This window comes from Pelobates fuscus, chromosome 2 (genome assembly GCF_036172605.1).
Source record: "Pelobates fuscus isolate aPelFus1 chromosome 2, aPelFus1.pri, whole genome shotgun sequence".
In the NCBI taxonomy this organism is placed as follows: domain Eukaryota; kingdom Metazoa; phylum Chordata; class Amphibia; order Anura; family Pelobatidae; genus Pelobates; species Pelobates fuscus.
In genome coordinates, this window is record NC_086318.1 from 286,097,018 (window position 1) to 286,119,277 (window position 22,260).

Here is a 22,260-nt window from a genome sequence, read left to right on the forward strand (position 1 = left end):
CGAGATTGCATTCTCTTAATTTCACTTACGGCCATGCCAGTCTGAAAATGCCTGATCTCATCAGATCTCGGAAGCCATCCAGACTCGGGCCTGGTTAGTGCTTGTATGGGAGACCAACTAGGAACCTCAGGTGCTGTAAGCTTTTGTTTATTTCTTTTTTGCATTATGATGTCATAATCAGACCACTTTTTTCCCTATCCAGAAGCTTCTTGTCTTTTGTCGCAACCAGAGTTTGATATTCTACCAACATTAGCGAGATCGCATTCTCTTAATTTCACTTACGGCCATACCAGTCTTAAAATGCCTGATCTAGTCAGATCTCAGAAGCCATCCAGACTCGGGCCTGGTTAGTACTTGTATGGGAGACCAACTAGGGACCTCAGGTGCCGTAAGCTTTTGTTTATTTCTTTTTTGCATTATGATGTCATAATCAGACCACTTTTTTCCCTATCCAGAAGCGTCTTGTCTTTTGTCGCAACCAGAGTTTGATATTCTACCAACATTAGCGAGATTGCATTCTCTTAATTTCATTACGGCCATACCAGTCTGAAAATGCCAGATCTCGGAAGCCATCCAGACTCGGGCCTGGTTAGTACTTGTATGGGAGACCAACTAGGAACCTCAGGTGCCGTAAGCTTTTGTTTATTTCTTTTTTGCATTATGATGTCATAATCAGACCACTTTTTTCCCTATGGGAGACCAACTAGGAACCTCAGGTGCCGTAAGCTTTTGTTTATTTCTTTTTTGCATTATGATGTCATAATCAGACCACTTTTTTCCCTATCCAGAAGCGTCTTGTCTTTTGTCGCAACCAGAGTTTGATATTCTACCAACATTAGCGAGATCGCATTCTCTTAATTTCACTTACGGCCATACTAGTCTGAAAATGCCTGATCTCGTCAGATCTTGGAAGCCATCCAGACTCGGGCCTGGTTAGTACTTGTATGGGAGACCAACTAGGAACCTCAGGTGCCGTAAGCTTTTGTTTATTTCTTTTTTGCATTATGATGTCATAATCAGACCACTTTTTTCCCTATGGGAGACCAACTAGGAACCTCAGGTGCCGTAAGCGTTTGTTTATTTCTTTTTTGCATTATGATGTCATAATCAGACCACTTTTTTCCCTATCCAGAAGCGTCTTGTCTTTTGTCGCAACCAGAGTTTGATATTCTACCAACATTAGCGAGATCGCATTCTCTTAATTTCACTTACGGCCATACCAGTCTTAAAATGCCTGATCTCGTCAGATCTCGGAAGCCATCCAGACTCGGGCCTGCTTAGTACTTGTATGGGAGACCAACTAGGAACCTCAGGTGCCGTAAGCTTTTGTTTATTTCTTTTTTGCATTATGATGTCATAATCAGACCACTTTTTTCCCTATCCAGAAGCGTCTTGTCTTTTGTCGCAACCAGAGTTTGATATTCTACCAACATTAGCGAGATCGCATTCTCTTAATTTCACTTACGGCCATACCAGTCTGAAAATGCCTGATTTTGTCAGATCTCGGAAGCCATCCAGACTCGGGTCTGGTTAGTACTTGTATGGGAGACCAACTAGGAACCTCAGGTGCCGTAAGCTTTTGTTTATTTCTTTTTTGCATTATGATGTCATAATCAGACCACTTTTTTCCCTATCCAGAAGCGTCTTGTCTTTTGTCGCAACCAGAGTTTGATATTCTACCAACATTAGCGAGATCGCATTCTCTTAATTTCACTTACGGCCATACCAGTCTGAAAATGCCTGATCTCGTCAGATCTCGGAAGCCATCCAGACTCGGGCCTGGTTAGTACTTGTATGGGAGACCAACTAGGAACCTCAAGTGCCGTAAGCTTTTGTTTATTTCTTTTTTGCATTATGATGTCATAATCAGACCACTTTTTTCCCTATCCAGAAGCGTCTTGTCTTTTGTCGCAACCAGAGTTTGATATTCTACCAACATTAGCGAGATCGCATTCTCTTAATTTCACTTACGGCCATACCAGTCTGAAAATGCCTGATTTTGTCAGATCTCGGAAGCCATCCAGACTCGGGTCTGGTTAGTACTTGTATGGGAGACCAACTAGGAACCTCAGGTGCCGTAAGCTTTTGTTTATTTCTTTTTTGCATTATGATGTCATAATCAGACCACTTTTTTCCCTATCCAGAAGCGTCTTGTCTTTTGTCGCAACCAGAGTTTGATATTCTACCAACATTAGCGAGATCGCATTCTCTTAATTTCACTTACGGCCATACCAGTCTGAAAATGCCTGATCTCGTCAGATCTCGGAAGCTATCCAGACTCGGGTCTGGTTAGTACATGTATGGGAGACCAACTAGGAACCTCAGGTGCCGTAAGCTTTTGTTTATTTCTTTTTTGCATTATGATGTCATAATCAGACCACTTTTTTCCCTATCCAGAAGCATCTTGTCTTTTGTCGCAACCAGAGTTTGATATTCTACCAACATTAACAAGATCGCATTCTCTTAATTTCATTTACGGCCATACCAGTCTGAAAATGCCTGATCTCGTCAGATCTCGGAAGCCATCCAGACTTGGGCCTGGTTAGTACTTGTATGGGAGACCAACTAGGAACCTCAGGTGCGGTAAGCTTTTGTTTATTTCTTTTTTGCATTATGATGTCATAATCAGACCACTTTTTTCCCTATGGGAGACCAACTAGGAACCTCAGGTGCCGTAAGCTTTTGTTTATTTCTTTTTTGCATTATGATGTCATAATCGGACCACTTTTTTCCCTATCCAGAAGCATCTTGTCTTTTGTCGGAACCAGAGTTTGATATTCTACCAACATTAACGAGATCGCATTCTCTTAATTTCACTTACGGCCATACCAGTCTGAAAATGCCTGATCTCATCAGATCTCGGAAGCCATCCAGACTTGGGCCTGGTTAGTACTTGTATGGGAGACCAACTAGGAACCTCAGGTGCCGTAAGCTTTTGTTTATTTCTTTTTTGCATTATGATGTCATAATCGAACCACTTTTTTCCCTATGGGAGACCAACTAGGAACCTCAGGTGCCGTAAGCTTTTGTTTATTTCTTTTTTGCATTATGATGTCATAATCAGACCACTTTTTTCCCTATGGGAGACCAACTAGGAACCTCAGGTGCCGTAAGCTTTTGTTTATTTCTTTTTTGCATTATGATGTCATAATCAGACCACTTTTTTCCCTATCCAGAAGCGTCTTGTCTTTTGTCGCAACCAGAGTTTGATATTCTACCAACATTAGCGAGAACGCATTCTCTTAATTTCACTGTAGGCCATACCAGTCTGAAAATGCCTGATCTTGTCAAATCTCGGAAGCCATCCAGACTCTGGCCTGGTTAGTACTTGTATGGGAGACCAACTAGGAACCTCAGGTGCCATAAGCTTTTGTTTATTTCTTTTTTGCATTATGATGTCATAATCAGACCACTTTTTTCCCTATCCAGAAGCGTCTTGTCTTTTGTCGCAACCAGAGTTTGATATTCTACCAACATTAGCGAGATCGCATTCTCTTAATTTCACTTACGGCCATACCAGTCTGAAAATGCCTGATCTCGTCAGATCTCGGAAGCCATCCAGACTCGGGCCTGGTTAGTACTTGTATGGGAGACCAACTAGGAACCTCAGGTGCCGTAAGCTTTTGTTTATTTCTTTTTTGCATTATGATGTCATAATCAGACCACTTTTTTCCCTATCCAGAAGCGTCTTGTCTTTTGTCGCAACCAGAGTTTGATATTCTACCAACATTAGCGAGATCGCATTCTCTTAATTTCACTTATGGCCATACCAGTCTGAAAATGCCTGATCTCGTCAGATCGCGGAAGCCATCCAGACTCGGGCCTGGTTAGTACTTGTATGGGAGACCATCTAGGAACCTCAGGTGCCGTAAGCTTTTGTTTATTTCTTTTTTGCATTAAGATGTCATAATCAGACCACTTTTTTCCCTATGGGAGACCAACTAGGAACCTCAGGTGCCGTAAGCTTTTGTTCATTTCTTTTTTGCATTATGATGTCATAATCAGACCACTTTTTTCCCTATCCTGAATCGTCTTGTCTTTTGTCGCAACCAGAGTTTGATATTCTACCAACATTAGCGAGATCGCATTCTCTTAATTTCACTTACGGCCATACCAGTCTGAAAATGCCTGATCTCGTCAGATCTCGGAATCCATCCAGACTCGGGCCTGGTTAGTACTTGTATGGGAGACTAACTAGGAACCTCAGGTGCCGTAAGTTTTTGTTTATTTCTTTTTTGCATTATGATGTCATAATCAGACCACTTTTTTCCCTATCCAGAAGCGTCTTGTCTTTTGTCGCAACCAGAGTTTGATATTCTACCAACATTAGCGAGATCGCATTCTCTTAATTTCCCTTACGGCCATACCAGTCTGAAAATGCCTGATCTCGTCAGATCTCGGAAGCCATCCAGACTTGGGCCTGGTTAGTACTTGTATGGGAGACCAACTAGGAACCTCAGGTGCCGTAAGCTTTTGTTTATTTTTTTTTTGCATTATGATGTCATAATAAGATCACTTTTTTCCCTATCCAGAAGCGTCTTGTCTTTTGTCGCAACCAGAGTTTGATATTCTACCAACATTAGCGAGATCGCATTCGCTTAACTTCACTTACGGCAATACCAGTCTGAAAATGCCTGATCTCGTCAGATCTCGGAAGCTATCCAGACTTGGGCCTGGTTAGTACTTGTATGGGAGACCAACTAGGAACCTCAGGTGCCGTAAGCTTTTGTTTATTTCTTTTTTGCATTATGATGTCATAATCGGACCACTTTTTTCCCTATCCAGAAGCATCTTGTCTTTTGTCGGAACCAGAGTTTGATATTCTACCAACATTAACGAGATCGCATTCTCTTAATTTCACTTACGGCCATACCAGTCTGAAAATGCCTGATCTCATCAGATCTCGGAAGCCATCCAGACTTGGGCCTGGTTAGTACTTGTATGGGAGACCAACTAGGAACCTCAGGTGCCGTAAGCTTTTGTTTATTTCTTTTTTGCATTATGATGTCATAATCGAACCACTTTTTTCCCTATGGGAGACCAACTAGGAACCTCAGGTGCCGTAAGCTTTTGTTTATTTCTTTTTTGCATTATGATGTCATAATCAGACCACTTTTTTCCCTATGGGAGACCAACTAGGAACCTCAGGTGCCGTAAGCTTTTGTTTATTTCTTTTTTGCATTATGATGTCATAATCAGACCACTTTTTTCCCTATCCAGAAGCGTCTTGTCTTTTGTCGCAACCAGAGTTTGATATTCTACCAACATTAGCGAGAACGCATTCTCTTAATTTCACTGTAGGCCATACCAGTCTGAAAATGCCTGATCTTGTCAAATCTCGGAAGCCATCCAGACTCTGGCCTGGTTAGTACTTGTATGGGAGACCAACTAGGAACCTCAGGTGCCATAAGCTTTTGTTTATTTATTTTTTGCATTATGATGTCATAATCAGACCACTTTTTTCCCTATCCAGAAGCGTCTTGTCTTTTGTCGCAACCAGAGTTTGATATTCTACCAACATTAGCGAGATCGCATTCTCTTAATTTCACTTACGGCCATACCAGTCTGAAAATGCCTGATCTCGTCAGATCTCGGAAGCCATCCAGACTCGGGCCTGGTTAGTACTTGTATGGGAGACCAACTAGGAACCTCAGGTGCCGTAAGCTTTTGTTTATTTCTTTTTTGCATTATGATGTCATAATCAGACCACTTTTTTCCCTATCCAGAAGCGTCTTGTCTTTTGTCGCAACCAGAGTTTGATATTCTACCAACATTAGCGAGATCGCATTCTCTTAATTTCACTTATGGCCATACCAGTCTGAAAATGCCTGATCTCGTCAGATCGCGGAAGCCATCCAGACTCGGGCCTGGTTAGTACTTGTATGGGAGACCATCTAGGAACCTCAGGTGCCGTAAGCTTTTGTTTATTTCTTTTTTGCATTAAGATGTCATAATCAGACCACTTTTTTCCCTATGGGAGACCAACTAGGAACCTCAGGTGCCGTAAGCTTTTGTTCATTTCTTTTTTGCATTATGATGTCATAATCAGACCACTTTTTTCCCTATCCTGAATCGTCTTGTCTTTTGTCGCAACCAGAGTTTGATATTCTACCAACATTAGCGAGATCGCATTCTCTTAATTTCACTTACGGCCATACCAGTCTGAAAATGCCTGATCTCGTCAGATCTCGGAATCCATCCAGACTCGGGCCTGGTTAGTACTTGTATGGGAGACTAACTAGGAACCTCAGGTGCCGTAAGTTTTTGTTTATTTCTTTTTTGCATTATGATGTCATAATCAGACCACTTTTTTCCCTATCCAGAAGCGTCTTGTCTTTTGTCGCAACCAGAGTTTGATATTCTACCAACATTAGCGAGATCGCATTCTCTTAATTTCCCTTACGGCCATACCAGTCTGAAAATGCCTGATCTCGTCAGATCTCGGAAGCCATCCAGACTTGGGCCTGGTTAGTACTTGTATGGGAGACCAACTAGGAACCTCAGGTGCCGTAAGCTTTTGTTTATTTCTTTTTTGCATTATGATGTCATAATAAGATCACTTTTTTCCCTATCCAGAAGCGTCTTGTCTTTTGTCGCAACCAGAGTTTGATATTCTACCAACATTAGCGAGATCGCATTCGCTTAACTTCACTTACGGCAATACCAGTCTGAAAATGCCTGATCTCGTCAGATCTCGGAAGCCATCCAGACTTGGGCCTGGTTAGTACTTGTATGGGAGACCAACTAGGAACCTCAGGTGCCGTAAGCTTTTGTTTATTTCTTTTTTGCATTATGATGTCATAATCGGACCACTTTTTTCCCTATCCAGAAGCATCTTGTCTTTTGTCGGAACCAGAGTTTGATATTCTACCAACATTAACGAGATCGCATTCTCTTAATTTCACTTACGGCCATACCAGTCTGAAAATGCCTGATCTCATCAGATCTCGGTAGCAATCCAGACTTGGGCCTGGTTAGTACTTGTATGGGAGACCAACTAGGAACCTCAGGTGCCGTAAGCTTTTGTTTATTTCTTTTTTGCATTATGATGTCATAATCGAACCACTTTTTTCCCTATGGGAGACCAACTAGGAACCTCAGGTGCCGTAAGCTTTTGTTTATTTCTTTTTTGCATTATGATGTCATAATCAGACCACTTTTTTCCCTATGGGAGACCAACTAGGAACCTCAGGTGCCGTAAGCTTTTGTTTATTTCTTTTTTGCATTATGATGTCATAATCAGACCACTTTTTTCCCTATCCAGAAGCGTCTTGTCTTTTGTCGCAACCAGAGTTTGATATTCTACCAACATTAGCGAGAACGCATTCTCTTAATTTCACTGTAGGCCATACCAGTCTGAAAATGTCTGATCTTGTCAAATCTCGGAAGCCATCCAGACTCTGGCCTGGTTAGTACTTGTATGGGAGACCAACTAGGAACCTCAGGTGCCATAAGCTTTTGTTTATTTCTTTTTTGCATTATGATGTCATAATCAGACCACTTTTTTCCCTATCCAGAAGCGTCTTGTCTTTTGTCGCAACCAGAGTTTGATATTCTACCAACATTAGCGAGATCGCATTCTCTTAATTTCACTTACGGCCATACCAGTCTGAAAATGCCTGATCTCGTCAGATCTCGGAAGCCATCCAGACTCGGGCCTGGTTAGTACTTGTATGGGAGACCAACTAGGAACCTCAGGTGCCGTAAGCTTTTGTTTATTTCTTTTTTGCATTATGATGTCATAATCAGACCACTTTTTTCCCTATCCAGAAGCGTCTTGTCTTTTGTCGCAACCAGAGTTTGATATTCTACCAACATTAGCGAGATCGCATTCTCTTAATTTCACTTATGGCCATACCAGTCTGAAAATGCCTGATCTCGTCAGATCGCGGAAGCCATCCAGACTCGGGCCTGGTTAGTACTTGTATGGGAGACCATCTAGGAACCTCAGGTGCCGTAAGCTTTTGTTTATTTCTTTTTTGCATTAAGATGTCATAATCAGACCACTTTTTTCCCTATGGGAGACCAACTAGGAACCTCAGGTGCCGTAAGCTTTTGTTCATTTCTTTTTTGCATTATGATGTCATAATCAGACCACTTTTTTCCCTATCCTGAATCGTCTTGTCTTTTGTCGCAACCAGAGTTTGATATTCTACCAACATTAGCGAGATCGCATTCTCTTAATTTCACTTACGGCCATACCAGTCTGAAAATGCCTGATCTCGTCAGATCTCGGAATCCATCCAGACTCGGGCCTGGTTAGTACTTGTATGGGAGACTAACTAGGAACCTCAGGTGCCGTAAGTTTTTGTTTATTTCTTTTTTGCATTATGATGTCATAATCAGACCACTTTTTTCCCTATCCAGAAGCGTCTTGTCTTTTGTCGCAACCAGAGTTTGATATTCTACCAACATTAGCGAGATCGCATTCTCTTAATTTCCCTTACGGCCATACCAGTCTGAAAATGCCTGATCTCGTCAGATCTCGGAAGCCATCCAGACTTGGGCCTGGTTAGTACTTGTATGGGAGACCAACTAGGAACCTCAGGTGCCGTAAGCTTTTGTTTATTTCTTTTTTGCATTATGATGTCATAATAAGATCACTTTTTTCCCTATCCAGAAGCGTCTTGTCTTTTGTCGCAACCAGAGTTTGATATTCTACCAACATTAGCGAGATCGCATTCGCTTAACTTCACTTACGGCAATACCAGTCTGAAAATGACTGATCTCGTCAGATCTCGGAAGCCATCCAGACTTGGGCCTGGTTAGTACTTGTATGGGAGACCAACTAGGAACCTCAGGTGCCGTAAGCTTTTGTTTATTTCTTTTTTGCATTATGATGTCATAATCAGACCACTTTTTTCCCTATCCAGAAGCGTCTTGTCTTTTGTCACAACCAGAGTTTGATATTCTACCAACATTAGCGAGATTGCATTCGCTTAGTTTCACTTACGGCCATACCAGTCTGAAAATGCCTGATCTCATCAGATCTCGGAAGCCATCCAGACTCGGGCCTGGTTAGTACTTGTATGGGAGACCAACTAGGAACCTCAGGTGCCGTAAGCTTTTGTTTATTTCTTTTTTGCATTATGATGTCATAATCAGACCACTTTTTTCCCTATCCAGAAGCGTCTTGTCTTTTGTCGCAACCAGAGTTTGATATTCTACCAACATTAGCGAGATCACATTCTCTTAATTTCGATTACGGCCATACCAGTCTGAAAATGCCTGATCTCGTCAGATCTCAGAAGCCATCCAGACTCGGGCCTGGTTAGTACTTGTATGGGAGACCAACTAGGAACCTCAGGTGCCGTAAGCTTTTGTTTATTTCTTTTTTGCATTATGATGTCATAATCAGACCACTTTTTTCCCTATGGGAGACCAACTAGGAACCTCAGGGGCCGTAAGCTTTTGTTTATTTCTTTTTTGCATTATGATGTCATAATCAGACCACTTTTTTCCCTATCCAGAAGCGTCTTGTCTTTTGTCGCAACCAGAGTTTGATATTCTACCAACATTAGCGAAATCGCATTCTCCTAATTTAATTTACGGCCATTCCAGTCTGAAAATGCCTGATCTCATCAGATCTCGGAAGCCATCCAGACTCAGGCCTGGTTAGTACTTGTATGGGAGACCAACTAGGAACCTCAGGTGCCGCAAGCTTTTGTTTATTTCTTTTTTGCATTATGATGTCATAATCAGACCACTTTTTTTCCCTATGGGAGACCAACTAGGAACCTCAGGTGCCGTAAGCTTTTGTTTATTTCTTTTTTGCATTATGATGTCATAATCAGACCACTTTTTTCCCTATCCAGAAGCGTCTTGTCTTTTGTCGCAACCAGAGTTTGATATTCTACCAACATTAGCGAGATCGCATTCTCTTAATTTCACTTACGGCCATACCAGTCTGAAAATGCCTGATCTTGTCAGATCTCGGAAGCCATCCAGACTCGGGCCTGGTTAGTACTTGTATGGGAGACCAACTAGGAACCTCAGGTGCCGTAAGCTTTTGTTTATTTCTTTTTTGCATTATGATGTCATAATCAGACCACTTTTTTCCCTATCCAGAAGCGTCTTGTCTTTTGTGGCAACTAGAGTTTGATATTCTACCAACATTAGCGAGATCGCATTCTCTTAATTTCACTTACGGCCATACCTGTCTGAAAATGCCTGATCTCGTCAGATCTCGGAAGCCATCCAGACTCGGGCCTGGTTAGTACTTGTATGGGAGACCAACTAGGAACCTCAGGTGCCCTAAGCTTTTGTTTATTTCTTTTTTGCATTATGATGTCATAATCAGACCACTTTTTTCCCTATCCAGAAGCGTCTTGTCTTTTGTCGCAACCAGAGTTTGATATTCTACAAACATTAGCGAGATCGCATTCTCTTAATTTCACTTACGGCCATACCAGTCTGAAAATGCCTGATTTCGTCAGATCTCGGAAGCCATCCAGACTTGGGTCTGGTTAGTACTTGTATGGGAGACCAACTAGGAACCTCAGGTGCCGTAAGCTTTTGTTTATTTCTTTTTTGCATTATGATGTCATAATCAGACCACTTTTTTCCCTATCCAGAAGCGTCTTGTCTTTTGTCGCAACCAGAGTTTGATATTCTACCAACATTAGCGAGATCGCATTCTCTTAATTTCACTTACGGCCATACCAGTCTGAAAATACCTGATCTCGTCAGATCTCGGAAGCCATCCAGACTCGGGCCTGGTTAGTACTTGTATGGGAGACCAACTAGGAACCTCAGGTGCCGTAAGCTTTTGTTTATTTCTTTTTTGCATTATGATGTCATAATCAGACCACTTTTTTCCATATCCAGAAGCGTCTTGTCTTTTGTCGCAACCAGAGTTTGATATTCTACCAACATTAGCGAGATCTCATTCTCTTAATTTCATTACGGCCATACCAGTCTGAAAATGCCAGATCTCGAAAGCCATCCAGACTCGGGCCTGGTTAGTACTTGTATGGGAGACCAACTAGGAACCTCAGGTGCTGTAAGCTTTTGTTTATTTCTTTTTTGCATTATGATGTCATAATCAGACCACTTTTTTCCCTATCCAGAAGCGTCTTGTCTTTTGTCGCAACCAGAGTTTGATATTCTACCAACATTAGCGAGATCGCATTCGCTTAATTTCACTTACGGCCATACCAGTCTGAAAATGCCTGATCTCGTCAGATCTCGGAAGCCATCCAGACTCGGGCCTGGTTAGTACTTGTATGGGAGACCAACTAGGAACCTCAGGTGCCGTAAGCTTTTGTTTATTTCTTTTTTGCATTATGATGTCATAATCAGACCACTTTTTTCCCTATGGGAGACCAACTAGGAACCTCAGGTGCCGTAAGCTTTTGTTTATTTCTTTTTTGCATTATGATGTCATAATCAGACCACTTTTTTCCCTATCCAGAAGTGTCTTGTCTTTTGTCGCAACCAGAGTTTGATATTCTACCAACATTAGCGAGATCGCATTCTCCTAATTTCACTTACGGCCATACCAGTCTGAAAATGCCTGATCTCGTCAGATCTTGGAAGCCATCCAGACTCGGGCCTGGTTAGTACTTGTATGGGAGACCAACTAGGAACCTCAGGTGCCGTAAGCTTTTGTTTATTTCTTTTTTGCATTATGATGTCATAATCAGACCACTTTTTTCCCTATCCAGAAGCTTCTTGTCTTTTGTCGCAACCAGAGTTTGATATTCTACCAACATTAGCGAGATCGCATTCTCTTAATTTCACTTACGGCCATACCAGTCTTAAAATGCCTGATCTCGTCAGATCTCGTGAAGCCATCCAGACTCGGGCCTGGTTAGTACTTGTATGGGAGACCAACTAGGAACCTCAGGTGCCGTAAGCTTTTGTTTATTTCTTTTTTGCATTATGATGTCATAATCAGACCACTTTTTTCCCTATCCAGAAGCGTCTTGTCTTTTGTCGCAACCAGAGTTTGATATTCTACCAACATTAGCGAGATCGCATTCTCTTAATTTCACTTACGGCCATACCAGTCTGAAAATGCCTGATTTCGTCAGATCTCGGAAGCCATCCAGACTCGGGTCTGGTTAGTACTTGTATGGGAGACCAACTAGGAACCTCAGGTGCCGTAAGCTTTTGTTTATTTCTTTTTTGCATTATGATGTCATAATCAGACCACTTTTTTCCCTATCCAGAAGCGTCTTGTCTTTTGTCGCAACCAGAGTTTGATATTCTACCAACATTAGCGAGATCGCATTCGCTTAATTTCACTTACGGCCATACCAGTCTGAAAATGCCTGATCTCGTCAGATCTTGGAAGCCATCCAGACTCGGGCCTGGTTAGTACATGGGAGACCAACTAGGAACCTCAGGTGCCGTAAGCTTTTGTTTATTTCTTTTTTGCATTATGATGTCATAATCAGACCACTTTTTTCCCTATGGGAGACCAACTAGGAACCTCAGGTGCCGTAAGCTTTTGTTTATTTCTTTTTTGCATTATGATGTCATAATCAGACCACTTTTTTCCCTATGGGATACCAACTAGGAACCTCAGGTGCCGTAAGCGTTTGTTTATTTCTTTTTTGCATTATGATGTCATAATCAGACCACTTTTTTCCCTATCCAGAAGCGTCTTGTCTTTTGTCGCAACCAGAGTTTGATATTCTACCAACATTAGCGAGATCGCATTCTCTTAATTTCACTTACGGCCATGCCAGTCTGAAAATGCCTGATCTCGTCAGATCTCTGAAGCCATCCAGACTCGGGCCTGGTTAGTACTTGTATGGGAGACCAACTAGGAACCTCAGGTGCCGTAAGCTTTTGTTTATTACTTTTTTGCATTATGATGTCATAATCAGACCACTTTTTTCCCTACCCAGAAGCTTCTTGTCTTTTGTCGCAACCAGAGTTTGATATTCTACCAGCATTAGCGAGATCGCATTCTCTTAATTTCACTTACGGCCATACCAGTCTGAAAATGCCTGATCTCGTCAGATCTCGTGAAGCCATCAAGACTTGGGCCTGGTTAGTACTTGTATGGGAGACCAACTAGGAACCTCAGGTGCCGTAAGCTTTTGTTTATTTCTTTTTTGCATTATGATGTCATAATCAGACCACTTTTTTCCCTATCCAGAAGCGTCTTGTCTTTTGTCGCAACCAGAGTTTGATATTCTACCAACATTAGCGAGATCGCATTCTCTTAATTTCACTTACGGCCATACCAGTCTGAAAATGCCTGATTTCGTCAGATCTCGGAAGCCATCCAGACTCGGGTCTGGTTAGTACTTTTATGGGAGACCAACTAGGAACCTCAGGTGCCGTAAGCTTTTGTTTATTTCTTTTTTGCATTATGATGTCATAATCAGACCACTTTTTTCCCTATCCAGAAGCGTCTTGTCTTTTGTCGCAACCAGAGTTTGATATTCTACCAACATTAGCGAGATCGCATTCTCTTAATTTCACTTACGGCCATACCAGTCTGAAAATGCCTGATCTCGTCAGATCTCGGAAGCCATCCAGACTCGGGCCTGGTTAGTACATGGGAGACCAACTAGGAACCTCAGGTGCCGTAAGCTTTTGTTTATTTCTTTTTTGCATTATGATGTCATAATCAGACCACTTTTTTCCCTATGGGAGACCAACTAGGAACCTCAGGTGCCGTAAGCTTTTGTTTATTTCTTTTTTGCATTATGATGTCATAATCAGACCACTTTTTTCCCTATCCAGAAGCGTCTTGTCTTTTGTCGCAACCAGAGTTTGATATTCTACCAACATTAGCGAGATTGCATTCTCTTAATTTCATTTAAGGCCATACCAGTCTGAAAATGCCTGATCTTGTCATAACTTGGAAGCCATCCAGACTCGACACTGGTTAGTACTTGTATGGGAGACCAACTAGGAACCTCAGGTGCCGTAAGCTTTTGTTTATTTCTTTTTTGCATTATGATGTCATAATCAGACCACTTTTTTCCCTATGGGAGACCAACTAGGAACCTCAGGTGCCGTAAGCGTTTGTTTATTTCTTTTTTGCATTATGATGTCATAATCAGACCACTTTTTTCCCTATCCAGAAGCGTCTTGTCTTTTGTCGCAACCAGAGTTTGATATTCTACCAACATTAGCGAGATCGCATTCTCTTAATTTCACTTACGGCCATGCCAGTCTGAAAATGCCTGATCTCATCAGATCTCGGAAGCCATCCAGACTTGGGCCTGGTTAGTACTTGTATGGGAGACCAACTAGGAACCTCAGGTGCCGTAAGCTTTTGTTTATTTCTTTTTTGCATTATGATGTCATAATCAGACCACTTTTTTCCCTATCCAGAAGCTTCTTGTCTTTTGTCGCCACCAGAGTTTGATATTCTACCAACATTAGCGAGATCGCATTCTCTTAATTTCACTTACGGCCATAACAGTCTTAAAATGCCTGATCTCGTCAGATGTCGGAAGCCATCCAGACTCGGGCCTGGTTAGTACTTGTATGGGAGACCAACTAGGAACCTCAGGTGCTGTAAGCTTTTGTTTATTTCTTTTTTGCATTATGATGTCATAATCAGACCACTTTTTTCCCTATCCAGAAGCGTCTTGTCTTTTGTCGCAACCAGAGTTTGATATTCTACCAACATTAGCGAGATCGCATTCTCTTAATTTCACTTACGGCCATACCAGTCTGAAAATGCCTGATCTCGTCAGATCTCGGAAGCCATCCAGACTCGGGTCTGGTTTTACTTGTATGGGAGACCAACTAGGAACCTCAGGTGCCGTAAGCTTTTGTTTATTTCTTTTTTGCATTATGATGTCATAATCAGACCACTTTTTTCCCTATCCAGAAGCGTCTTGTCTTTTGTCGCAACCAGAGTTTGATATTCTACCAACATTAGCGAGATCGCATTCTCTTAATTTCACTTACGGCCATACCAGTCTGAAAATGCCTGATCTCGTCAGATCTCGGAAGCCATCCAGACTCGGGCCTGGTTAGTACTTGTATGGGAGACCAACTAGGAACCTCAGGTGCCGTAAGCTTTTGTTTATTTCTTTTTTGCATTATGATGTCATAATCAGACCACTTTTTTCCCTATGGGAGACCAACTAGGAACCTCAGGTGCCGTAAGCTTTTGTTTATTTCTTTTTTGCATTATGATGTCATAATCAGACCACTTTTTTCCCTATCCAGAAGCGTCTTGTCTTTTGTCGCAACCAGAGTTTGATATTCTACCAACATTAGCGAGATCGCATTCTCTTAATTTCACTTACGCCATACCAGTCTGAAAATGCCTGATCTCGTCAGATCTCGTCAGATCTCGGAAGCCATCCAGACTCGGGCCTGGTTAGTACTTGTATGGGAGACCAACTAGGAACCTCAGGTGCCGTAAGCTTTTGTTTATTTCTTTTTTGCATTATGATGTCATAATCAGACCACTTTTTTCCCTATGGGAGACCAACTAGGAACCTCAGGTGCCGTAAGCGTTTGTTTATTTCTTTTTTGCATTATGATGTCATAATCAGACCACTTTTTTCCCTATCCAGAAGCGTCTTGTCTTTTGTCGCAACCAGAGTTTGATATTCTACCAACATTAGCGAGATCGCATTCTCTTAATTTCACTTACGGCCATGCCAGTCTGAAAATGCCTGATCTCGTCAGATCTCGGAAGCCATCCAGACTTGGGCCTGGTTAGTACTTGTATGGGAGACCAACTAGGAACCTCAGGTGCCGTAAGCTTTTGTTTATTTCTTTTTTGCATTATGATGTCATAATCAGACCACTTTTTTCCCTATCCAGAAGCTTCTTGTCTTTTGTCGCCACCAGAGTTTGATATTCTACCAACATTAGCGAGATCGCATTCTCTTAATTTCACTTACGGCCATACCAGTCTTAAAATGCCTGATCTCGTCAGATATCGGAAGCCATCCAGACTCGGGCCTGGTTAGTACTTGTATGGGAGACCAACTAGGAACCTCAGGTGCTGTAAGCTTTTGTTTATTTCTTTTTTGCATTATGATGTCATAATCAGACCACTTTTTTCCCTATCCAGAAGCGTCTTGTCTTTTGTCGCAACCAGAGTTTGATATTCTACCAACATTAGCGAGATCGCATTCTCTTAATTTCACTTACGGCCATACCAGTCTGAAAATGCCTGATCTCGTCAGATCTCGGAAGCCATCCAGACTCGGGTCTGGTTTTACTTGTATGGGAGACCAACTAGGAACCTCAGGTGCCGTAAGCTTTTGTTTATTTCTTTTTTGCATTATGATGTCATAATCAGACCACTTTTTTCCCTATCCAGAAGCGTCTTGTCTTTTGTCGCAACCAGAGTTTGATATTCTACCAACATTAGCGAGATCGCATTCTCTTAATTTCACTTACGGCCATACCAGTCTGAAAATGCCTGATCTCGTCAGATCTCGGAAGCCATCCAGACTCGGGCCTGGTTAGTACTTGTATGGGAGACCAACTAGGAACCTCAGGTGCCGTAAGTTTTTGTTTATTTCTTTTTTGCATTATGATGTCATAATCAGACCACTTTTTTCCCTATGGGAGACCAACTAGGAACCTCAGGTGCCGTAAGCTTTTGTTTATTTCTTTTTTGCATTATGATGTCATAATCAGACCACTTTTTTCCCTATCCAGAAGCGTCTTGTCTTTTGTCGCAACCAGAGTTTGATATTCTACCAACATTAGCGAGATCGCATTCTCTTAATTTCACTTACGGCCATACCAGTCTGAAAATGCCTGATCTCGTCAGATCTCGTCAGATCTCGGAAGCCATCCAGACTCGGGCCTGGTTAGTACTTGTATGGGAGACCAACTAGGAACCTCAGGTGCCGTAAGCTTTTGTTTATTTCTTTTTTGCATTATGATGTCATAATCAGACCACTTTTTTCCCTATGGGAGACCAACTAGGAACCTCAGGTGCCGTAAGCGTTTGTTTATTTCTTTTTTGCATTATGATGTCATAATCAGACCACTTTTTTCCCTATCCAGAAGCGTCTTGTCTTTTGTCGCAACCAGAGTTTGATATTCTACCAACATTAGCGAGATCGCATTCTCTTTTTTTTTTTCAATGTATGATTTTTATTGAAGAATTTTTCATATAAATAATACTAATCGGGGGGGGGATACAGAAAGGAAAAAAGGGGGGGAAGGGGGGGGTAACAAATGTAGCAAAATACACACAGTAGAGCACATTGTTCTCGAGATCGCATTCTCTTAATTTCACTTACGGCCATACCAGTCTTAAAATGCCTGATCTCGTCAGATGTCGGAAGCCATCCAGACTCGGGCCTGGTTAGTACTTGTATGGGAGACCAACTAGGAACCTCAGGTGCTGTAAGCTTTTGTTTATTTCTTTTTTGCATTATGATGTCATAATCAGACCACTTTTTTCCCTATCCAGAAGCGTCTTGTCTTTTGTCGCAACCAGAGTTTGATATTCTACCAACATTAGCGAGATCGCATTCTCTTAATTTCACTTACGGCCATACCAGTCTGAAAATGCCTGATCTCGTCAGATCTCGGAAGCCATCCAGACTCGGGTCTGGTTTTACTTGTATGGGAGACCAACTAGGAACCTCAGGTGCCGTAAGCTTTTGTTTATTTCTTTTTTGCATTATGATGTCATAATCAGACCACTTTTTTCCCTATCCAGAAGCGTCTTGTCTTTTGTCGCAACCAGAGTTTGATATTCTACCAACATTAGCGAGATCGCATTCTCTTAATTTCACTTACGGCCATACCAGTCTGAAAATGCCTGATCTCGTCAGATCTCGGAAGCCATCCAGACTCGGGCCTGGTTAGTACTTGTATGGGAGACCAACTAGGAACCTCAGGTGCCGTAAGCTTTTGTTTATTTCTTTTTTGCATTATGATGTCATAATCAGACCACTTTTTTCCCTATCCAGAAGCGTCTTGTCTTTTGTCGCAACCAGAGTTTGATATTCTACCAACATTAGCGAGATCGCATTCTCTTAATTTCATTTACGGCCATACCAGTCTGAAAATGCCTGATCTCGTCATATCTCGGAAGCCATCCAGACTCGACCCTGGTTAGTACTTGTATGGGAGACCAACTAGGAACCTCAGGTGCCGTAAGCTTTTGTTTATTTCTTTTTTGCATTATGATGTCATAATCAGACCACTTTTTTCCCTATCCAGAAGCGTCTTGTCTTTTGTCGCAACCAGAGTTTGATATTCTACCAACATTAGCGAGATCGCATTCTCTTAATTTCACTTATGGCCATACCAGTCTGAAAATGCCTGATCTCGTCAGATCTCGGAAGCCATCCAGACTCGGGCCTGGTTAGTACTTGTATGGGAGACCAACTAGGAACCTCAGGTGCCGTAAGCTTTTGTTTATTTCTTTTTTGCATTATGATGTCATAATCAGACCACTTTTTTCCCTATGGGAGACCAACTAGGAACCTCAGGTGCCGTAAGCTTTTGTTTATTTCTTTTTTGCATTATGATGTCATAATCAGACCACTTTTTTCCCTATCCAGAAGCGTCTTGTCTTTTGTCGCAACCAGAGTTTGATATTCTACCAACATTAGCGAGATCGCATTCTCTTAATTTCACTTACGGACATGCCAGTCTGAAAATGCCTGATCTCATCAGATCTCAGAAGCCATCCAGACTCGGGCCTGGCTAGTACTTGTATGGGAGACCAACTAGGAACCTCAGGTGCCGTAAGCTTTTGTTTATTTCTTTTTTGCATTATGATGTCATAATCAGACCACTTTTTTCCCTATCCAGAAGCTTCTTGTCTTTTGTCGCAACCAGAGTTTGATATTCTACCAACATTAGCGAGATCGCATTCTCTTAATTTCACTTACGGCTATACCAGTCTTAAAATGCCTGATCTCGTCAGATCTCGGAAGCCATCCAGACTCGGGCCTGGTTAGTACTTGTATGGGAGACCAACTAGGAACGTCAGGTGCCGTAAGCTTTTGTTTATTTCTTTTTTGCATTATGATGTCATAATCAGACCACTTTTTTCCCTATCCAGAAGCGTCTTGTCTTTTGTCGCAACCAGAGTTTGATATTCTACCAACATTAGCGAGATCGCATTCTCTTAATTTCACTTACGGCCATACCAGTCTGAAAATGCCTGATCTCGTCAGATCTCGGAAGTCATCCAGACTCGGGCCTGGTTAGTACTTGTATGGGAGACCAACTAGGAACCTCAGGTGCCGTAAGCTTTTGTTTATTTCTTTTTTGCATTATGATGTCATAATCAGACCACTTTTTTCCCTATCCAGAAGCATCTTGTCTTTTGTCGCAACCAGAGTTTGATATTCTACCAACATTAACGAGATCGCATTCTCTTAATTTCACTTACGGCCATACCAGTCTGAAAATGCCTGATCTCGTCAGATCTCGGAAGCCATCCAGACTTGGGCCTGGTTAGTACTTGTATGGGAGACCAACTAGGAACCTCAGGTGCCGTAAGCTTTTGTTTATTTCTTTTTTGCATTATGATGTCATAATCAGACCACTTTTTTCCCTATGGGAGACCAACTAGGAACCTCAGGTGCCGTAAGCTTTTGTTTATTTCTTTTTTGCATTATGATGTCATAATCAGACCACTTTTTTCCCTATCCAGAAGCATCTTGTCTTTTGTCGCAACCAGAGTTTGATATTCTACCAACATTAGCGAGATCGCATTCTCTTAATTTCACTTACGGCCATACCAGTCTGAAAATGCCTGTTCTCGTCAGATCTTGGAAGCCATACAGACTCGGGCCTGGTTAGTACTTGTATGGGAGACCAACTAGGAACCTCAGGTGCCGTAAGCTTTCGTTTATTTCTTTTTTGCATTATGATGTCATAATCAGACCACTTTTTTCCCTATGGGAGGCCAACTAGGAACCTCAGGTGCCGTAAGCTTTTGTTTATTTCTTTTTTGCATTATGATGTCATAATCAGACCACTTTTTTCCCTATCCTGAAGCGTCTTGTCTTTTGTTGCAACCAGAGTTTGATATTCTACCAACATTAGCGAGAACGCATTCGATTAATTTCACTTAAGGCCATACCAGTCTGAAAATGCCTGATCTCGTCAGATCTCGGAAGCCATCCAGACTCGGGCCTGGTTAGTACTTGTATGGGAGACCAACTAGGAACCTCAGGTGCCGTAAGCTTTTGTTTATTTCTTTTTTGCATTATGATGTCATAATCAGTCCACTTTTTTCCCTATCCAGAAGCGTCTTGTCTTTTGTCGCAACCAGAGTTTGATATTCTACCAACATTAGCGAGATTGCATTCTCTTAATTTCACTTACGGCCATACCAGTCTGAAAATGCCTGATCTCGGAAGCCATCCAAACTTGGGCCTGGTTAGTACTTGTATGGGAGACCAACTAGGAACCTCAGGTGCCTTAACTTTTATTTATTTCTTTTTTGCATTATGATGTCATAATCAGACCACTTTTTTCCCTATCCAGAAGCGTCTTGTCTTTTGTCGCAACCAGAGTTTGATATTCTACCAACATTAGCGAGATCGCATTCTCTTAATTTCACTTACGGCCATACCAGTCTGAAAATGCCTGATCTCGTCAGATCTCGGAAGCCATCCAGACTCGGGCCTGGTTAGTACTTGTATGGGAGACCAACTAGGAACCTCAGGTGCCGTAAGCTTTTGTTTATTTCTTTTTTGCATTATGATGTAATAATCAGACCACTTTTTTCCCTATCCAGAAGCGTCTTGTCTTTTGTCGCAACCAGAGTTTGATATTCTACCAACATTAGCGAGATCGCATTCGCTTAATTTCACTTACGGCCATACCAGTCTGAAAATGCCTGATCTCGTCAGATCTCAGAAGCCATCCAGACTCGGGCCTGGTTAGTACTTGTATGGGAGACCAACTAGGAACCTCAGGTGCCGTAAGCTTTTGTTTATTTCTTTTTTGCATTATGATGTCATAATCAGACCACTTTTTTCCCTATCCAGAAGCGTCTTGTCTTTTGTCGCAATCAGAGTTTGATATTCTACCAACATTAGCGAGATCGCATTCTCTTAATTTCATTTACGGCCATACCAGTCTGAAAATGCCTGATCTCGTCATATCTCGGAAGCCATCCAGACTCGACCCTGGTTAGTACTTGTATGGGAGACCAACTAGGAACCTCAGGTGCCGTAAGCTTTTGTTTATTTCTTTTTTGCATTATGATGTCATAATCAGACCACTTTTTTCCCTATCCAGAAGCGTCTTGTCTTTTGTCGCAACCAGAGTTTGATATTCTACCAACATTAGCGAGATCGCATTCTCTTAATTTCACTTATGGCCATACCAGTCTGAAAATGCCTGATCTCGTCAGATCTCGGAAGCCATCCAGACTCGGGCCTGGTTAGTACTTGTATGGGAGACCAACTAGGAACCTCAGGTGCCGTAAGCTTTTGTTTATTTCTTTTTTGCATTATGATGTCATAATCAGACCACTTTTTTCCCTATGGGAGACCAACTAGGAACCTCAGGTGCCGTAAGCTTTTGTTTATTTCTTTTTTGCATTATGATGTCATAATCAGACCACTTTTTTCCCTATCCAGAAGCGTCTTGTCTTTTGTCGCAACCAGAGTTTGATATTCTACCAACATTAGCGAGATCGCATTCTCTTAATTTCACTTACGGACATGCCAGTCTGAAAATGCCTGATCTCATCAGATCTCGGAAGCCATCCAGACTCGGGCCTGGCTAGTACTTGTATGGGAGACCAACTAGGAACCTCAGGTGCCGTAAGCTTTTGTTTATTTCTTTTTTGCATTATGATGTCATAATCAGACCACTTTTTTCCCTATCCAGAAGCTTCTTGTCTTTTGTCGCAACCAGAGTTTGATATTCTACCAACATTAGCGAGATCGCATTCTCTTAATTTCACTTACGGCTATACCAGTCTTAAAATGCCTGATCTCGTCAGATCTCGGAAGCCATCCAGACTCGGGCCTGGTTAGTACTTGTATGGGAGACCAACTAGGAACGTCAGGTGCCGTAAGCTTTTGTTTATTTCTTTTTTGCATTATGATGTCATAATCAGACCACTTTTTTCCCTATCCAGAAGCGTCTTGTCTTTTGTCGCAACCAGAGTTTGATATTCTACCAACATTAGCGAGATCGCATTCTCTTAATTTCACTTACGGCCATACCAGTCTGAAAATGCCTGATCTCGTCAGATCTCGGAAGTCATCCAGACTCGGGCCTGGTTAGTACTTGTATGGGAGACCAACTAGGAACCTCAGGTGCCGTAAGCTTTTGTTTATTTCTTTTTTGCATTATGATGTCATAATCAGACCA

At 41.9% G+C, this 22,260-nt stretch overlaps 68 pseudogenes; all 68 read left to right on the forward strand.

Moving 5' to 3' along the window:
• The first annotated feature begins 23 nt into the window (after positions 1-23).
• LOC134597717 (5S ribosomal RNA) lies at positions 24-142 on the forward strand (annotated as a pseudogene).
• Positions 143-276: 134 nt separating this feature from the next.
• LOC134588222 (5S ribosomal RNA) lies at positions 277-395 on the forward strand (annotated as a pseudogene).
• Positions 396-862: 467 nt separating this feature from the next.
• Positions 863-981, forward strand: LOC134597521 (5S ribosomal RNA; annotated as a pseudogene).
• A 225-nt stretch (positions 982-1,206) lies between these two features.
• On the forward strand, positions 1,207-1,325 carry LOC134596141 (5S ribosomal RNA; annotated as a pseudogene).
• Positions 1,326-1,459: 134 nt separating this feature from the next.
• On the forward strand, positions 1,460-1,578 carry LOC134588398 (5S ribosomal RNA; annotated as a pseudogene).
• A 134-nt stretch (positions 1,579-1,712) lies between these two features.
• On the forward strand, positions 1,713-1,831 carry LOC134596704 (5S ribosomal RNA; annotated as a pseudogene).
• A 134-nt stretch (positions 1,832-1,965) lies between these two features.
• LOC134588399 (5S ribosomal RNA) lies at positions 1,966-2,084 on the forward strand (annotated as a pseudogene).
• Positions 2,085-2,218: 134 nt separating this feature from the next.
• On the forward strand, positions 2,219-2,337 carry LOC134596926 (5S ribosomal RNA; annotated as a pseudogene).
• Positions 2,338-2,471: 134 nt separating this feature from the next.
• LOC134597113 (5S ribosomal RNA) lies at positions 2,472-2,590 on the forward strand (annotated as a pseudogene).
• A 225-nt stretch (positions 2,591-2,815) lies between these two features.
• Positions 2,816-2,934, forward strand: LOC134594106 (5S ribosomal RNA; annotated as a pseudogene).
• A 569-nt stretch (positions 2,935-3,503) lies between these two features.
• On the forward strand, positions 3,504-3,622 carry LOC134589594 (5S ribosomal RNA; annotated as a pseudogene).
• A 134-nt stretch (positions 3,623-3,756) lies between these two features.
• Positions 3,757-3,875, forward strand: LOC134597357 (5S ribosomal RNA; annotated as a pseudogene).
• A 225-nt stretch (positions 3,876-4,100) lies between these two features.
• On the forward strand, positions 4,101-4,219 carry LOC134595748 (5S ribosomal RNA; annotated as a pseudogene).
• A 134-nt stretch (positions 4,220-4,353) lies between these two features.
• On the forward strand, positions 4,354-4,472 carry LOC134594183 (5S ribosomal RNA; annotated as a pseudogene).
• A 134-nt stretch (positions 4,473-4,606) lies between these two features.
• On the forward strand, positions 4,607-4,725 carry LOC134596991 (5S ribosomal RNA; annotated as a pseudogene).
• A 134-nt stretch (positions 4,726-4,859) lies between these two features.
• LOC134594118 (5S ribosomal RNA) lies at positions 4,860-4,978 on the forward strand (annotated as a pseudogene).
• Positions 4,979-5,547: 569 nt separating this feature from the next.
• LOC134589596 (5S ribosomal RNA) lies at positions 5,548-5,666 on the forward strand (annotated as a pseudogene).
• Positions 5,667-5,800: 134 nt separating this feature from the next.
• LOC134597358 (5S ribosomal RNA) lies at positions 5,801-5,919 on the forward strand (annotated as a pseudogene).
• Positions 5,920-6,144: 225 nt separating this feature from the next.
• On the forward strand, positions 6,145-6,263 carry LOC134595749 (5S ribosomal RNA; annotated as a pseudogene).
• Positions 6,264-6,397: 134 nt separating this feature from the next.
• On the forward strand, positions 6,398-6,516 carry LOC134594184 (5S ribosomal RNA; annotated as a pseudogene).
• A 134-nt stretch (positions 6,517-6,650) lies between these two features.
• LOC134594688 (5S ribosomal RNA) lies at positions 6,651-6,769 on the forward strand (annotated as a pseudogene).
• A 134-nt stretch (positions 6,770-6,903) lies between these two features.
• Positions 6,904-7,022, forward strand: LOC134589460 (5S ribosomal RNA; annotated as a pseudogene).
• Positions 7,023-7,591: 569 nt separating this feature from the next.
• On the forward strand, positions 7,592-7,710 carry LOC134589598 (5S ribosomal RNA; annotated as a pseudogene).
• Positions 7,711-7,844: 134 nt separating this feature from the next.
• On the forward strand, positions 7,845-7,963 carry LOC134597359 (5S ribosomal RNA; annotated as a pseudogene).
• A 225-nt stretch (positions 7,964-8,188) lies between these two features.
• LOC134595750 (5S ribosomal RNA) lies at positions 8,189-8,307 on the forward strand (annotated as a pseudogene).
• A 134-nt stretch (positions 8,308-8,441) lies between these two features.
• LOC134594185 (5S ribosomal RNA) lies at positions 8,442-8,560 on the forward strand (annotated as a pseudogene).
• Positions 8,561-8,694: 134 nt separating this feature from the next.
• On the forward strand, positions 8,695-8,813 carry LOC134597242 (5S ribosomal RNA; annotated as a pseudogene).
• A 134-nt stretch (positions 8,814-8,947) lies between these two features.
• LOC134595716 (5S ribosomal RNA) lies at positions 8,948-9,066 on the forward strand (annotated as a pseudogene).
• A 134-nt stretch (positions 9,067-9,200) lies between these two features.
• On the forward strand, positions 9,201-9,319 carry LOC134594904 (5S ribosomal RNA; annotated as a pseudogene).
• Positions 9,320-9,544: 225 nt separating this feature from the next.
• LOC134588627 (5S ribosomal RNA) lies at positions 9,545-9,663 on the forward strand (annotated as a pseudogene).
• Positions 9,664-9,889: 226 nt separating this feature from the next.
• LOC134596419 (5S ribosomal RNA) lies at positions 9,890-10,008 on the forward strand (annotated as a pseudogene).
• Positions 10,009-10,142: 134 nt separating this feature from the next.
• Positions 10,143-10,261, forward strand: LOC134597998 (5S ribosomal RNA; annotated as a pseudogene).
• A 134-nt stretch (positions 10,262-10,395) lies between these two features.
• LOC134597077 (5S ribosomal RNA) lies at positions 10,396-10,514 on the forward strand (annotated as a pseudogene).
• Positions 10,515-10,648: 134 nt separating this feature from the next.
• LOC134594892 (5S ribosomal RNA) lies at positions 10,649-10,767 on the forward strand (annotated as a pseudogene).
• Positions 10,768-11,143: 376 nt separating this feature from the next.
• LOC134589599 (5S ribosomal RNA) lies at positions 11,144-11,262 on the forward strand (annotated as a pseudogene).
• Positions 11,263-11,487: 225 nt separating this feature from the next.
• On the forward strand, positions 11,488-11,606 carry LOC134596024 (5S ribosomal RNA; annotated as a pseudogene).
• A 134-nt stretch (positions 11,607-11,740) lies between these two features.
• Positions 11,741-11,860, forward strand: LOC134587954 (5S ribosomal RNA; annotated as a pseudogene).
• Positions 11,861-11,994: 134 nt separating this feature from the next.
• On the forward strand, positions 11,995-12,113 carry LOC134597587 (5S ribosomal RNA; annotated as a pseudogene).
• A 134-nt stretch (positions 12,114-12,247) lies between these two features.
• LOC134589102 (5S ribosomal RNA) lies at positions 12,248-12,362 on the forward strand (annotated as a pseudogene).
• A 316-nt stretch (positions 12,363-12,678) lies between these two features.
• On the forward strand, positions 12,679-12,797 carry LOC134596206 (5S ribosomal RNA; annotated as a pseudogene).
• A 134-nt stretch (positions 12,798-12,931) lies between these two features.
• Positions 12,932-13,051, forward strand: LOC134588328 (5S ribosomal RNA; annotated as a pseudogene).
• A 134-nt stretch (positions 13,052-13,185) lies between these two features.
• LOC134597973 (5S ribosomal RNA) lies at positions 13,186-13,304 on the forward strand (annotated as a pseudogene).
• A 134-nt stretch (positions 13,305-13,438) lies between these two features.
• Positions 13,439-13,553, forward strand: LOC134588612 (5S ribosomal RNA; annotated as a pseudogene).
• Positions 13,554-14,122: 569 nt separating this feature from the next.
• Positions 14,123-14,241, forward strand: LOC134594227 (5S ribosomal RNA; annotated as a pseudogene).
• A 134-nt stretch (positions 14,242-14,375) lies between these two features.
• LOC134589033 (5S ribosomal RNA) lies at positions 14,376-14,494 on the forward strand (annotated as a pseudogene).
• A 134-nt stretch (positions 14,495-14,628) lies between these two features.
• LOC134588724 (5S ribosomal RNA) lies at positions 14,629-14,746 on the forward strand (annotated as a pseudogene).
• Positions 14,747-14,880: 134 nt separating this feature from the next.
• LOC134589608 (5S ribosomal RNA) lies at positions 14,881-14,999 on the forward strand (annotated as a pseudogene).
• A 578-nt stretch (positions 15,000-15,577) lies between these two features.
• Positions 15,578-15,696, forward strand: LOC134594761 (5S ribosomal RNA; annotated as a pseudogene).
• A 134-nt stretch (positions 15,697-15,830) lies between these two features.
• LOC134598055 (5S ribosomal RNA) lies at positions 15,831-15,949 on the forward strand (annotated as a pseudogene).
• Positions 15,950-16,083: 134 nt separating this feature from the next.
• LOC134588725 (5S ribosomal RNA) lies at positions 16,084-16,201 on the forward strand (annotated as a pseudogene).
• A 134-nt stretch (positions 16,202-16,335) lies between these two features.
• Positions 16,336-16,454, forward strand: LOC134594059 (5S ribosomal RNA; annotated as a pseudogene).
• A 225-nt stretch (positions 16,455-16,679) lies between these two features.
• Positions 16,680-16,808, forward strand: LOC134588206 (5S ribosomal RNA; annotated as a pseudogene).
• Positions 16,809-17,192: 384 nt separating this feature from the next.
• Positions 17,193-17,311, forward strand: LOC134587736 (5S ribosomal RNA; annotated as a pseudogene).
• A 134-nt stretch (positions 17,312-17,445) lies between these two features.
• LOC134588726 (5S ribosomal RNA) lies at positions 17,446-17,563 on the forward strand (annotated as a pseudogene).
• Positions 17,564-17,697: 134 nt separating this feature from the next.
• LOC134589620 (5S ribosomal RNA) lies at positions 17,698-17,816 on the forward strand (annotated as a pseudogene).
• A 387-nt stretch (positions 17,817-18,203) lies between these two features.
• On the forward strand, positions 18,204-18,322 carry LOC134594849 (5S ribosomal RNA; annotated as a pseudogene).
• A 225-nt stretch (positions 18,323-18,547) lies between these two features.
• LOC134596807 (5S ribosomal RNA) lies at positions 18,548-18,666 on the forward strand (annotated as a pseudogene).
• A 134-nt stretch (positions 18,667-18,800) lies between these two features.
• On the forward strand, positions 18,801-18,919 carry LOC134596813 (5S ribosomal RNA; annotated as a pseudogene).
• Positions 18,920-19,053: 134 nt separating this feature from the next.
• LOC134595351 (5S ribosomal RNA) lies at positions 19,054-19,172 on the forward strand (annotated as a pseudogene).
• Positions 19,173-19,306: 134 nt separating this feature from the next.
• Positions 19,307-19,425, forward strand: LOC134597166 (5S ribosomal RNA; annotated as a pseudogene).
• Positions 19,426-19,650: 225 nt separating this feature from the next.
• Positions 19,651-19,769, forward strand: LOC134597753 (5S ribosomal RNA; annotated as a pseudogene).
• A 225-nt stretch (positions 19,770-19,994) lies between these two features.
• Positions 19,995-20,113, forward strand: LOC134597262 (5S ribosomal RNA; annotated as a pseudogene).
• A 376-nt stretch (positions 20,114-20,489) lies between these two features.
• On the forward strand, positions 20,490-20,608 carry LOC134589631 (5S ribosomal RNA; annotated as a pseudogene).
• Positions 20,609-20,742: 134 nt separating this feature from the next.
• Positions 20,743-20,861, forward strand: LOC134594509 (5S ribosomal RNA; annotated as a pseudogene).
• A 387-nt stretch (positions 20,862-21,248) lies between these two features.
• On the forward strand, positions 21,249-21,367 carry LOC134594850 (5S ribosomal RNA; annotated as a pseudogene).
• Positions 21,368-21,592: 225 nt separating this feature from the next.
• Positions 21,593-21,711, forward strand: LOC134597773 (5S ribosomal RNA; annotated as a pseudogene).
• Positions 21,712-21,845: 134 nt separating this feature from the next.
• LOC134596815 (5S ribosomal RNA) lies at positions 21,846-21,964 on the forward strand (annotated as a pseudogene).
• A 134-nt stretch (positions 21,965-22,098) lies between these two features.
• LOC134595362 (5S ribosomal RNA) lies at positions 22,099-22,217 on the forward strand (annotated as a pseudogene).
• The last annotated feature ends 43 nt before the right edge of the window (positions 22,218-22,260 follow it).